Below are 12,753 nucleotides of genomic sequence, written 5' to 3'. Positions count from 1 at the left end.
TACATTCCTGGAATGTCCTACCTCCCAGTCTTAATCTAAAATTCCATCCTTCAAAGACCAACTTAAATACCACTTCCTCCAAGAACCTCCCAATGATTCCCCCATGTCAAAAACATTCTTTCCTTCCTAGGAGCTCTTTTACATATTTATCAGATTATATTTGTATTATAATAGCTCATGTCTCTATGACACTTTAAAGGAAGACCTGTACAAGTGGCAGTAGGGAAAGGACAAAATTAAAAGAAGCTAAACTTCTTTGGGCTGCTGCTAGATTTTTAGCAGCTCATTTTCCAAGCAAAGGTATAATTAAAGATTAAACTACTTTGTAAATTTAAATCATATTTTTTAAAAAGGGAAATTTCAATTAATATCAATTAATTATACTTATTACTCAAGATTTTTATTTATCATGAAATCACTCCTCTCAAACTAGAGACAGACTGATGATGGTTGGTTGCTGCAGGTCATGTGACAAACAGGAAGGAGCGCTCAGTGGCAACCCACCCACCAAATTATATGACAGGCACAATAGTGACTGGTGGAAGGTGGATTAATCAGGGCATAGACAAAGCACTCATTACATCTTTACTTTCTTTTACATCCTCTTCATTTTTCAAAGGGCAGCCTGAAATCCTTTGGCAGGCCAACAGCGGCCCATGGCCATATGTTGTGCAGGCCTGCTTTAAGGGTCACAAAGCCCTCTCTCCATGCCCTACCCTAAAAGATGGGTAGTACAATAATTATCTCATTTTATCTATGAGGAAACCGAAATTCAGAGCACAAAAATTACTTACCCAAGGTCACACAACTAGTAAGATTTAAACCCATGCTTTCTGAATCCAAATCTGGTTCTTGTACCATTGTACCATCCTGCTTACAAACTTGTCATAACCCCGTACTAGACCATAAACTCCATGAGGAGAAGGACAAGGTCTTAGTTAAATTTTCTATCTTCTTCAGTTCTGCATACAACAGGCATTTAACATATGTTTGTTTTTATAAAAGCTTAGAGAAGAAGCCTCTAGAACCTACCATCCACAGGTTCAGAAGCTTTAGGAAGTTGAAAAAATGTTTTGACAAGGGGTGAAAGTAGAGAACAATGTTTATAAATAAGGATGGTAAGACATGTGCATGGAAACTACCCACCAAAGGCAGTACCAGAATCCAGAACATGAACAATGCTATGAGTAACCAACCAGAGTTCAATTTCTCTTAGACTTCTGATTTGCCCTTCTTTCAATTATCTTGATTGGAGAAGGTCTAATCTAGCTCCCAATTTTAATTTTACTTGCTTCCTATTTTCCAACCAGGCTCTCTGGCTTTCTTTGGTTGGTTTTAGACTTGGTTCTGCTACCCTAGCTTGGCTCCTGCTCAAGACAGAATTTCTGGTAGGATGGAGTCCTTTGAAAGCCTTTACCCTTAGTAGATTGGCCAACACCTTCTGTAGACTGGTTCCTCGGTATTTCACAAAAACAGAAATCATTGTTGGTTGAAGTGGCCAGGAAAGGCTTCATGAAAGAGATGAGTCGTAAGCTGGGCCTTGAAGGACAAGTAATGGAAAGGAATTGCAATATATCTCTGTTTACAAAACATTCCAGTGCATTCTTTGAAGTCTGTTCAGAATATTTTAAAAGGCAAGGCCTTTTTAATCAAAAGCAGGTTGTGTCAAAGGACTGTGTCAGAAGTCATCCTTGTAAAACTTCTGAAAGTCTACAGTGGTTAGAAAAGTAACCAGCCATAAGTTAATGCCAAGGTGCCTATTGGGAGGAGGGCATTAAGGGATATAAAAGCTGGCTGCTTGATTAGACAAATCCTGTTGGATTGGAAAATGATGCTTTCATAGACATGCACAGGGTACTCATAATCTATTTCTCTTCTAGCTTTTACCAAACTCTATGGGACAGAAAATCAGTAGTTTTTCTGTACAAAGAAAAAGGGTCTGAGTAAACTATTAAAGAAAGCTGAAGACTAGAAAATTGCCTTATATTTAACAGTATTCAATCAATCAATAAACATTTATTAAGGACCTACTATGTGCCAGGCACTACACTGAGCACTAGAGATGAAGAAGAAGGAGGAGGAGGAGAAGAAGAAGAAGGAGAAAAAGAAGAAGGAGAAGGAGAAAAAGAAGAAGAAGAAGGAGAAGGAGAATAAGAAGAAGAAGGAGAAGAAGAAGAAGGAGAAGGAGAAGAAGAAGAAGAAGGAGAAGAAGAAAAGACAGTCCCTGCCCTTGAGGCACTTCCAATCTAATGGAATGACTGTATGATTGAATATTGACTAGCAGTTAAGAACCAGTGAGAAGGGTACTAGATTATACCTCAGTGTTTTCCAATCTTGCCTGAAATGTTGCTGTCTTTTTACAGTGCTACGCTACAGTCAATAATTAGCTAATATTTTCATTCTATAGAGATTATTTATGGAAAAGCAGATGGAGTAGAATCATGTGATTATATTGCTATTTATCCATGCCTTCGGGAAGTCTAGTAGTGGCAGATAACACAGCAGCCATAAGTCTTCCCAAATGCCATTCCAATACACTCAAATTCCTCTTTCTTCCCCTTTCCCTTGCTCTCTTCCCTAGCCTTCTCCCTCTCCCCCTTATCCTTTTATTCCTCTTCCTCATCCCTTCTCCTTTCCCCCAATCACCCTCCCTCTAGCTTTCCTCATTCTTCCTCTCACTGTGTTTTCTGCCCCATGCCCAGTGACTGAAGCAAAGGCCTCTCCCATCACAGTTGTAAAAAAGCAGAAGGAAATGAGGCGTTGGGGCCTTGGGCCTGGCACAGAGGCAGATTACAGTGTCTGGGCCCACACTGCCCACCATATAATCATCACCGTGTAAGTGGGGCTGGACACAGACCCATAATTCTTCTGCTGGGGCCCAGCACTCCCTATCTTTAGCCAGTCCTGGTCTAACTCTTGGCTTATAAACAGAGAGTCAGAGAGGGAACATCATGGAGCCATTCCCTTGCAGCAGGGCAATTTGTGGCTTTGCAGGGTCAGAGACCTAAAGCTCAGAATCCTGGAATGTCAGAAGACAAGGATGCTGTAAGACAAATAAAGGACCAAGGAGCTCTGTGGGTACAACAGAATGCCAGCAAGGGTCAAGATCACCTATTCTCTGCCCCCAGCCACCCACCCCGTCCAAGTTCCTTACCTTTGTAAAGAGAGTAGTTCTATTTCTTAGCTACAGGTGGAATCCTTAAATCTATCTCAGAACATGAGTGTCATTGGACAGAAGAAGAAGTGAGAGACTGTGGATGGATCGATGTATTGTCATCTCCACCTCTAAAAAAACTTCCAAAGGACCTTGTGTCCCAGTAATGAGGGACGAGAGCCATCCACCCTCCTCAGTGGAGGGCAGAAAAGGCATATGCTGGTCAAGCTCCCAGGGAAGCCCCCCTGAGGGGCTGTGTCCTCTGTTGCCCAACTTCTGGGTTGAACTAATCTTAATGCTTTGCAGAAAAATGGAAATCTTTTCTGTATTCTCAGGTCCTAGCCCCTGGGAAAGAAGAAGACATAGCCTCAAGGTTCCTGGTCACCTATTTATCCCAATCTCTGCCACCTCTACCTTTTTCTTCTTAACCCATCACATGCTATCAGCGCCCCTGGCCAGTGGCCTCCTTGGCACCTGAGTCATCCTGACTCATTGCACTCTGCCCTCAATCTTGAGAACACATGTTCCCTCATCTGGTCTGGCAATATGGTGAAGCGGGCAAAGTTTTTCCTCAATCACATAACACACACATGCACATACAGAAGTCCACACATACATCATAAAAAGAGGACTGAATCTGGAGTCAGATGACTTCGGTTCAAATCTGGCCCTGCTGTTTACTGGCTGGGTGACCTTGAGCAAATTGCTTATCCTCTATGGCCTCAGTTTCCTCAGCTGTAAAAAGAAGCTAGACTAGGTAACATCTGAGTCCCATGATCATATCTAAACTTCCTGTTCATTGTGACATTTCATCCCCATTCGCCACCTGAAAAGGAACCATCTGTATTCCTACTAAGTGGACAGAAAGTGACCCTGCTCTTGGAATCGGAGGACCTGAATTCAAATCTGCCTCTGCTATTAACTAGATATGTGACCTTTGACAAGTCATTTTACCCATCTCTGGACCTCCATTTCCTCATCTGTAAAATGAGGGGATTGAATTAGATACTTCTAAGGTCCCTTCCAGCTTTTAATCCTATGATAATTACAGCAGGATGCATATCCAAATTGAAACCCAGAACCATGAACTCCTAACTTCTCGTCAGACCTGTGGTCTACTAAGCACCACTGTCTCCAACTGTCAGAAAGGTTTGTACGATGGATGCCCTCACATGGAACCCTGAGGTAGAAGGGATTAATCTAGGTAGGCACACACACACACACACACACACACACACACACACACACACACACACACACACCAGCCTCCCATACACAGCAGGCACAGGGAGAGCTCAGAAACTGGGAAATTGCTGGAGGGTCCCAGGTGTATTTCCTCACTTGGTCAGACCTCTGGTTTCCCAATCCTGTGCTACTGTGGGGGCAGCACCAAGCCTTAGGAGAGAAGAGCAGTCCCCAAAGAAGGAGGAGTGGGGGACCATGAGGATGGAGGCTTCACCTCCTCAAGCCAAAAAGGCAGGGAAAGAGAAATGAAAGTCAAGGAGGTACCCACTTCATTGTGAGAGTAGGGAGGAGGAAAAAAATGGGGTAACGTACAGCACGTTCTACAAGAGGAGTTGGGGTCCAGGGGAAGCTTACCCTGTCTGCCCCTTTCCCAGGAGGGGCAGAGAAAGAAAAATGGCCTGAGCCCTTAAACTCTCACCTTGGAGTTGTTCTGTGAATAGATTCTTGTGCTGAGAACTGAAGGAGAGACACACATACAAAAGGAAGAAATGTTACTTCTAAGTCAAACTGCAAAGTAGATTAAATGGCCACTCAAACCTCATGGTTGTATAGGATCAGTGGACATTCTGCTGCACCCAGATTTAGGATGACCTGGGTTCAAATCCTACCTCAGACATTTGCTAGTTCTGTGACTCTAGGCCTCAGTTTCCTCACCTGTAAATGGAGGGATTTGTATTTGATGATTTCTAAAGTCCCCAGGTTCAAAGGTTTAGATCTGAAAGGGACAGTAGAAATCATTAAATCCAACCTGACACCATTTCACACACACATGCACATGCACACACACATACATATGCACACACACACTTATTTTGCATATGAGGAAACCGAGGTCCAGAAAGATTAAATGACACTTCCAAAGTCATACGCTTAGGGAGTGACAGCTGGGATTTGAACCAAGTCCATTCTCAGTCCAGTCCAGCTCTTCTAACTCCCAATCCAATGCTTTTCCCACTACACCCATGGAGATAATAATCATCACAGTACACATTTATATATAGCACTTTAACAAAATCCTTTCCTCACTCCAACTTCATGAGGTAAATAATAGCTCACATTCGTGGAGGATTTTATAGTTCACAAAGTGTGGCCAAGTTTTGTTACCCCCATTTGACAGATAAAAAGCAAGGCTCAGCTTTCTCATTGGGAAAATGAAGGAGGTGGGTTGGACTGGCAAATTCTTCTCAGTTTCCTCCAGCTCTGATACTCTGTGATGCTACCTGGGCTGGAGGAAGCAAGGAAAGCTGAAAGGAAGAGGTTGGAATTAGACATTAAAGGGCGGGTTGGATGTCCACCCAAAGAAATCAAGGGAGGACATTCTAAGGAAAGGGAATGCTGAAGGCAAAGACACACAGGTGGGAAAGCAGAAAGTACACTGCAGAAGTCATACTGAAGAGAGCCAAGGGGGTAACACTGGGGAAGGATTGCTTTTAAGGAGACAGGAAAAGAAGCATTCATTCAAAAGGAGAAAGGACTTATCCAAAGGTACACAGCTCATTAAGTGGGAGAACCAAGTCTCAAAACCAAGTCTCACTCTGTTTACCCCTCAAGACACACACACACACACACACACACACACACACACACACACACACACACACACACACACACACCCCAAGAGGAAAATCATCGTCTCTAGAGTTAGAAAATCTGAGTTTCAAAGAAGCCCTGACCTCTGCTACCTGTGTAACCTTCACTTACTTGGACTTCAGTCTCCTTATCTGCCAAAAGATGGAGTTGGAATAAATGGCCTTGAAGGTCCATTCCAGGTTTAGCTAGCTCCATGATCTAGGAATCATATACTGTTGCTGCCTCTAATTCAGGGAAAGCTCCTCAGGCTCCAAATATTTCCCTCCTTGGTTCCTGGAATCCCACCATTTAAGAGTCACTCCTTTGGGTTCAAGTATCTCTTTCCATAGACCTAGAAAAGATGCTAGCCTAAAAAGGCCAAGGTCTTCCACTGCATCTGGGGTAGGTACTGCATCTGGGGCCATCACCAGTTGTCCTGCCCTATGTCTTGCCACTGGACTCCAATGATTCTGGAGGAAAGAGGGGGGCTGATAACTTGGCACAGCTCTGCCTCACTTAAATCCAATGCACTTGCAAGTCAAGACATCACCCTCCTGACATCATTAGTCTTCTTGGAGAACAAAGGACCACAACAACCATCCTATACCTAAGAATTATCAGTGTTTGGGATGTTCAAGGAAGATTACGGTGTGAGGGTTTGCTGAACCCTTCTCCAAGCTGCTCATGCACCTTTGACTCCTCAGCTCTCACCTTGTGGCTCCAAGAAGCTATAGCATGTGCCTCAGCCACACTCCAGTAAACCAGGCCGAGGATAAGACAGGCCATAAGGCCCCTGTTGAGTTAGGAGGATGTCTACCCCAAGCACATGAACACTAACCCTGGCGTAATGGATGGATGAGAACAGGTTGTTCCAATGGCCACGAAGGTAACTGAAGCAGGTACTATGGAATTCTTAGAGCTTGGTCAAAGACATCAAGGTCATCCATTGCATCCCAGCTCATTGCCAGTCATCCTGATTTTTGACCTACCGCTGGACTTCAATGACACTGAGAGAGAGAGTGAGGCTGATGAGGCAACTCTGCCTCACTGAAATCCAGTCCCCTCACAATTAACATCAGTGATGTCTTTGGTCCTCTTCGAAAACGAAAACAAAGACAACCAAAACAACATTCCATACCTGTGAGCTTAGAGAGCTTAAAGGTCATGATTTCCAATTGCTTCACTTCACAGGTAAGAAAGCTAAGCCCCAAGAAGTTATCTGTCCACTCTTCAACTAGGGGTTACACAACTAGTAAGATTTGAATCCAAGTCTCCCTCGCTCTGAGCCCATCTTTGCTGCTTCTAATTCTCAACCAGGAAAGAAGGGAGAGGTGGCAATTTTCCCCCTAGCCTTCAATTTCACTGATGCATCTAATTTCCTCCTGGTATGGAAACTCCCTTTGACAATATAGATAAGCAACTGTATAATCCTAATGTCACCTCCAGTCCTGAAAGAAAATAAATCATTTGCCCTGAGGTCACAAATCCAGTTTGTGGTAGAGGATGGAATTGTATTAGATGACCTCTAAGGATCTGTGAGCACTAACAATCAAGAATTTTTTGACCCTCCAAGGAAATTAATCTAAGTTTTGATTGAGGCAGCTAGGCAGATCAGTGGATAGAGCTGTAGACCTGGAGACAGGAAGATGAATGCAAATCAGGCCTCAGAACAGCTGTGGGACCCTGGGCACATCTCTTAACCTCTGTCTGCGAATTTCCTCAACTATAAATGTTGTAATTGTGCAACAGGTTTGTTGTAAGGATCAAATGAGATAATACTTATAAATCACTGAGCACAGTCCCTGGCATATAGTAGGTGTTTAATAAATGCTTATTTTCTTCCTACATAGAGTAGTGATGGTGGTGGTGATTGTCCTTCCAAAAATGACATCCCAGTGTCAGGGTCAAAGTATATTGTGTCCAACTGTGGCTGCTCAGACCACTTCGAACTTGGAAGGCCCTACTACAAACTGGGCCTAAATAATCCGTTTGACAATTTGGGATGGAGATGTTCCTAAATTTGCACATGTCACATTTCTTTTGAGCTACTGCAATCCTGCTTTGCTCATAGAGCACAGTGCCTTTATTGATATGGGCACGCCAGGCTGAGTGGTTCTATGCCAGTGTCTGCCACGTCTCACAATCAATACCAAAGATCTTCATAGAGACCTTGAAAGAGTATCCTTGTATCACTTCTGACCTCTGTGTGAGTGCTTGTCTTGTGTGAAGGAATCCCACTGTGGAAGCTGGTCATCTACCCAACTCTGAAGACCAGGATGGGCAGCTCTCTGTCTCTTTGACCTGTTTCGAGACAGGGAACTGTGACCTTTCTCAGTTCTAAGTCCCTGGGAAGGGAAAGGGAGTGAGGATAATGGAGGAAGACTGATATTAGGGCAGTATAATTATACTAACAGTCTTCTTTCTCCCTTCTCTCACCTCCCCCAAACCCCCACAGATGAGCTATTCCCAATAGCTAAGTCACCCACCATGAGAACTTCCTGTTGGGCAAAAGACAACCAACGGTATAGCCACGATGCTTGATAAATGAGATCTGGGGTGGCCATTTCCCAGAAATCTCCAGAGGCTCTTTACCAGCAATTAGCCCAGCCTGTCACCACAGCTGGCAACTCTTCCTCCTGCTTTTTCATCTTGCACCCACAGCCCAGAGCCTCTTTATTAATAGAAAGCAGAGTCAGGGCTGTGCCAAGGTTATATCTTGTGAAGTTAGATACAAGGAAAAGAACCAAAGGGCATAAGCCCCAAGCCTGGGGGCTCTCACACTGAGCGTTTGCCTTGAGAACACCATTTTGTTTTTGGTATTTTGTATTCCCAGAACCAGAAGTAGGGTATAGTGCCCAGCACATAGTAGGTGCTTAATAGCTAATCACAAAAACCAATATTTTGCATTTGGCATTGCATTACATTTACATTACAATGCACCTTACATTGTAACACTCTGAAGTAGGTACTGTCATTACTCCCATTTTACAGATGAGGCAGTCAAGGTCTTAGACCTAGGGAGATGACTTAACTTGCTGTAGATCACGTGCATCCTAAGTGACAGAATCAGGAGCTGAACTCAAATACTCTGGCTCCAGTTCCAAAACCATTTCCATTATACCATGCTTCCCCTTGGTAGCTAGATGGGCAGCTAGATGACTTAGTGAATCAAGCACAGGGTCTGGAATCAGGAAGACCTGAGTTCAAATCCAACCTCAAACACATACTAGCTGTGTGATCCTGGGTAAGCCATTTAAGCCTATAGGTCTCAGTTTCCTCATCTGTAAAATGAGCCAGAGAGGAAATAGCAAATCTCTCTAGTATCTTTGCCAAGAAAACCCCAAATAGTGTCATGAGGAGCTGAATAAAATTGAACAAGGACAACATGCTGCCTCTAGTTCACAGAATCTCAGAAAAGACCTCCGAACCCACTTAGCCCAACTCCTACATGAGCAAGAATTCCTTCCACAGAATGACAAGTGGTTACCCAACCTTTGTTCAAAGGCCTCCAATGAATCTTACCACGTCCCAAAGTGGTCCATTCCCCTAAGAATAGCTCTGGTTGTTAGGAAATGTTGGTTAACAAACCTTACTCTGCCTCTCTGAAGCATTCATCTTCTGCCCCTATTTCTGCCTTCTGGAAGTGAAACAAGACTAATACTCTTGTGAGTGACAACCCTTCAAATACTTGAACCAAGCTATCGTGTTCCCCCCAAGTTTTCCCTTTTATTTTCCCAACCAATCCACAAACATTCTTTCTTCACTATTTTGTTTGTTTCCTCTATATATACTATAGTTTTTCAATGTCCTTCCTAAAATATAGCCATAGTACTGAAATCTGATGGGAGAATTTAAGTTGTTTGAATAGAAAGAAAGAGACAGATAGGTGGTACAGTGAATAGAATATTGGGCCTGGAGACAGGAAGATTCATCTTCCTGAGTTCAAATCTGGCCTCAAGACACTAGCTGAGTGTCTCTGGGCAAGTCACTTCATCCTGTTTGCCTCAATTTCCTCATCTGTAGAATGAATTGGAGAAGGAAATGGCAACCCACTCCAGTATCTTTGACAAAAAAACCCCAAAGGGGGTCTCAAAGAGCTGAACATGACTGAAAAAGACTGAACTAGTAGAAAGTAAGCCCTGAAGGCAAGGAATTGTAGACAGAAGTCAATGTCTGAAGAACATTAAAAGCCAAAGGAGTTTACGATCCTGGGGCTAATGGTGATCCATAGGAGCTCACGGAACAGGAAGGTGACCCAACCATACCCAGCACTACCAAAGTTCTCAGCCTAGCACATAATTGATGTTTAATATATGCTTAATATATGAGCATATGACAGCTAAGGGCTGGGAATGGAGATTATGAAGGGTTTGGATAACTAAATGAAAAATGATAAGGCCTAAGGGGATGGGGGGTGCATAGAGGATAAATGCTACAACTCTCAGAAATGCAAGACTACCTAAATGAGATAATATTTGTAAAGCACTAAGTACAGTGCTGGGGACATAGCAGTCACTGAATAAATGTTAGTTCCCCACCCCCCACCCCTACCACCGTCCTCTACCCCCAGGTTCCAGATCTCCCAAGCAAAGCTCAAGCTAGTTCATGTTACAAAAACCAGGAGGAAAGGGAAAATTACCCAATTCCCCCTTCCACCTTTCTACATTGGTGGTTTCCACATATGGCCCGTGGTTCTTTCTGTTAACCCTCTGTCGCAGAATCATAGATTTAGAGTTAAAAGAGACATTAGAGGTCATCTAGACAAAATTTTTCAGTTTGAACTGGGAGGAAACTAAGACCCAGAGTAGGGCGGTAACTTGTCCAAGATTCCATGTCTCCAAAATCCAAGGCATTTTCCAATCCACACACCACCTGAGCATCTTCTGCCTACCCAATTTCATTCTGGGTGCAAAGGAGGAGAATTAGGCTAAGGAACAAACATAGACAGGGACTTCAGGAAACATAGATCATAGGTTTTAGAACTGGAAGAACTTAAAGGTTCAAGCTGCTCATTTTATACATGAGAAAACAGAAGACCTGAAATAAGTGACTTCCCCAGAGTTATACAGCAAGTCAGTATCAAAGGCAGGATTTTAACCCAAGTCTTCCTGAGTTCATGTTCCTCCATCTTATGTCTACGCTGCTTTTCAATCTGATGGGGAAGATGCAGCCTCTGCCTCTGGGGAGTTGCTAGACTGATAAAGGAGAGCAGACACTCACCCAGAGCTGAGGCTGCCACAAACACAGAGGCAGAGGTTCACAAATAGAGGGAAGGCAGAATCCCTGAATGCACAGGAGGGTCAAGGGGTTCCTAGAGAAGACTAGCATTGAATAAATTTTCCCAGAAATGGAGGAACAGGGTTTAACAGAGATGTTGCCCCAGGAGGGAGCTCACCCTAGGCCTTCTTGCTGGCAGAAAGAACCAGAGGCTTGGCCTGGCTTGTTCCAGCCCAGTGTTATAAATACCAAGGCTGCCAGATAGAGCATTATTAATAGTCCACGAGGTGTTTATCGGTGAGCAACGGTCAGCAGGGGAGAGGGGGTCACAGGACACAAACAAGGTCAGCCAAACATGGAGGGGGAACAGGCCAGCTGCTTCTAGAAGCTTTTCCCCACCCTCCCTTCCCATCATCCCCCTGGGGGGCTTGTCCCAAAGAGCAACTGTCCTCAGCCATGCCCTAAACAGCCCTCCCCTCTCCCTTTCCCAGGCTCCCTCACCAGAGCTTACCCAACCCGGTAGCTGGCTCCCTGGCCTCTAGTCCCATGACTTCGGAATGCTGACCGCTGCCACACTTTGGGTTGGGGAAGTTGAGTTGAGGAGGGACCCTCTGCTCTGGTGCTCTGAGAAGACACAGAAAATGGTGGGGATGCGGTTTAACACACACTACAGCCTCCCCTGCTGGGGACTAACCAGTCATTATGCAATGTTGGACCACCACGGTGACCCCCCAGCTTCCTGGGAAGGGAGGAGAAAGGAGTTAAATTGGGTTGGACCATGGGAGGCCTTAGGCTCATTTTGACCTGGTTGTGTAAATCATATTAAAGTCAGCATTTTTATTTCTTTCTAGCCAAGTGATTGGAAATGAGGAGATACCGCCCAGTCCCCAGGCCTTCTCCACTCTCCCTTGCCCTTTAGATATTGTTCCATGCTCTAATAATAATCATAGTTCATATCCTCATAGTACTTGGAGGTTTAAGTATGTAGTACAAGTTACTCTTACCCACATTTTGCTGAGAAGGAAACAAAAACTTAGTCATTCAAGTTAGTTGCCAATCAGCATTTATTAAGTATTTACTACAAGCCAGGCATTGCCTGAGAGTTGGAGATAAAGAGAAAGGCCACCAAAAAAAAAAATGTCCTTGTGCTCAAGGAACTTACATTCTTGTGGAGGAGACAACATGTAAATATGTACATAAAATATATATACAGAGTTTGTCAAACTCTCTTAACACAGACACTAGAGTGGTTTGTCATTTCCTTCTCTAGCTCATTTACAGATGAGGACACTGAGGCAAACAGAAGTGACTGCCCCAGTCACACAGCTACTAAGTGTCTGAGGCTGATTTGAACACAAGAAGATGAGTCTTCCTGATTCCAAGCTCAGTGCTCTATCTACTGAGTCACCTAGTTACCCCATGTACAGAATAGATGCAAGTAATTTCAGAGGAGAAGGCACTAGCAGTTAGGAAGGATGGGAAAAGTCTCTTGTCAAAGGTAGGACTAAGTCAGGGAAATTAAGGTTAGGAAGTAGAGCATTCCAGATATAAAGAACAAACCATACAAA

General features: G+C 43.9%; 1 long non-coding RNA gene across 1 annotated transcript in view; it reads right to left on the bottom strand.

The window, feature by feature from the left end:
* LOC140526232 (uncharacterized) overlaps window positions 1-3,587 on the bottom strand; it is a 35,785-nt gene extending 32,198 nt beyond the window's left edge. The window contains exon 1 of the long non-coding RNA XR_011974289.1: window positions 3,155-3,587. This is a non-coding gene — a long non-coding RNA (uncharacterized lncRNA). The remainder of the gene's footprint in view (window positions 1-3,154) is intronic.
* Between the last annotated feature and the right edge of the window lie 9,166 nt (window positions 3,588-12,753).

The sequence above is a fragment of the Notamacropus eugenii genome, chromosome 2 (genome assembly GCF_028372415.1).
Source record: "Notamacropus eugenii isolate mMacEug1 chromosome 2, mMacEug1.pri_v2, whole genome shotgun sequence".
Lineage (NCBI taxonomy): Eukaryota > Metazoa > Chordata > Mammalia > Diprotodontia > Macropodidae > Notamacropus > Notamacropus eugenii.
Note: the sequence above shows the minus strand (reverse complement) of the source record. Positions and strands in the feature narration are given on the sequence as shown.